This window comes from Natator depressus, chromosome 6 (genome assembly GCF_965152275.1).
Source record: "Natator depressus isolate rNatDep1 chromosome 6, rNatDep2.hap1, whole genome shotgun sequence".
Taxonomy (NCBI): domain Eukaryota; kingdom Metazoa; phylum Chordata; order Testudines; family Cheloniidae; genus Natator; species Natator depressus.
In genome coordinates, this window is record NC_134239.1 from 41,086,517 (window position 1) to 41,088,836 (window position 2,320).

A 2,320-nucleotide genomic window follows, 5' to 3' on the forward strand; every position below is an offset into this window, starting at 1 on the left:
CCCCCCCCCAACCAGTCACGCGAGAGTTTGCAAGGAAAGGTTGCTCTGCCCCCAGATGTTACAGCGCTTGCTATTGGGCAGGGGAGGCTCTGTGCCTGCTGGAGGGGGCTGAATCGCCACGTTTGCAGGGCGGCTCGGGTTTCCCCATCAAAGTTGCAAAGAGCGCTGGATTTGAGCTGCGCGGGGTGTAAGGTTTCCGCTGGGGAGTTCCCAGCTCCAGCCTAGGAACAGCTCAGTTGCTCTGTATAAACCAGAGGAAGTTTGACACACGGGGCTAGGGGGGCTTTTAAAACTTGTTTTCACTCACCAAACACTCTAAAGTTTGCAACCACACAGTGACACCAGGAAGCGAACGAGGGGTCTTGCAAACCCGCTGTATTGTTGTGTGACCCTGGCAAGCTGACAAAGATCAGAGCTATTTGCAGATCCTCACGGACTGCAACAGGAACCTTCTCTGCAGCCTCGCAGTTTGTACCGCAGCAAGAGCACATCGCCACAAATCTCGTCAATCTACAGGGAGATCCCTTATTTGGGATCGGTTTAAGGCAGGTGAAGCCTTTCGCTGTGTATTGGAGGGACGTTTAAATTCTCAGCCCGGCTGCAGGAGTAATGTTCTCTGCAGCCTCACAGCTAGCCCTGGAGATCATCCCGGGCCTGCTTCAGTGAGGCTTTGATTACCGGTGAGTTTGGAGTTGTCTCTCCTGACAAACTCAGCACCACAGTTGGCTGGGCTGGTTCGTTGTTTATTTATGTATTTATTTATGACTGTGCCTTTACCGTGTACGTCAAATACATAAAAGTCCTGATCACTATTTTCCTCTCCTGTCACTTTAACCCTGTTGCACCCTCCCTCCCCATTAATTTGAATGTGTCCACTGGTAACCCCACTTTCAACACATCAACTTCAACCTTCTTGTCTCCATTTTCAAAAGCCCTGCCCTGCTTCTTGCCCCATTTAATTTAATGTCACCTCCTACTACTAGTCAGCATGTTAAGCAGTAGCCTAACCAGTGCTGAGTTTTTTGTAGCCCTCATGAGAGAAGAGAGTTTTTAGGCGGTATTTTAAAAAAACACTTTATTTTTATATAAAATATAAACACATAGCAAAACAAAACACACATAAATACACGCTCAAGATGGAAACAGTATGCAAATAATGAAATTCAACGGAGGTGGCTTTGCAGTGAGCGCCTCCCTTCCATAAAGGGTGGATACAGGAAAGAGTGCAAAGATGCTCCTTCGTAAAATTTACAAATGGGCAGTCAGGACTGCTATCATTGGTGGAATGGAGGCAGAGGTGACATCTCAGTAGTGTATGAGGGCATGTCTACACTGCAGTCACGGGGTGTGACTGCAGCTCGAATAGACATACCCACACTAGCTTCAATCTAGGCCTCTAATACGAGTTTTAAGTCTGCTTTGTGCCCTTTGCCTCTGAGGTAGATAAGCAGAGTACCCTACACTTTATCATGGAGGTGTCTTTTAAATGATAAAAACACAAGTCCTGACAGCTCTACATGAACATCAAAATCCCATGGAGTGGGGATTTATCCTGGTTTCCTTGGCTAACATTTCCCTCTCCCTGAGTTGTGCACTTCGCTGTTTGAGGGCTGATCACTGCCCCGCCCCTGCCTACCAGAGGCAACTGCAGTGAGTGGCAGAGCCAGTCCTAGACCAAATGGCACCCCAGGCAAGGAACGTCTTCGGCTTCCCCCCTCCATTTGTTAAACTTTTGAATACCTTAGTTTATATTGCATTTGTAGCCCACTTCACGACTTCAATGCACAATTTACATGCATGATTTATCCCTGTCATATAAGACAATAAATTTGCACACTAGAATCTGTAAATCTGTATTTATTCATGCCATGTATAAGCAAATAAAATTTGTTTTCTCTAAGCTTATAGAAACTTTTTAATTTTAAGAATAACTGGAAGGTACTAACATCAAGAAAGTGAATTGTGCACCAACATTGGGTGGACCAGTATTAAATAGTGTTACAGTAGGTGACAGCCATAGAATGTTAATCCTTGTCCTTTAGTTCAAAAGGTCGCTTTTCTTGCCTTTACCCTGGTGAATTAAAGCACAGCGTCTCATTAAATATGTCCTTTATTAGTCACTACTTACACTCTTCAAGTCTTAAAACACAAGTACACTTTCATAATTACACAATAAAACAAGGTTCACAATATCGCAGCTAGGATTTCACTTCACTTTGTTCTTATATCTCACTGACTGACTGGCAACGCCCCGCCCCATATATACCCACGAGGGCATGGCTGACAATATTCTAGGAGGTTCAAGGAAAATGTAGTTCTC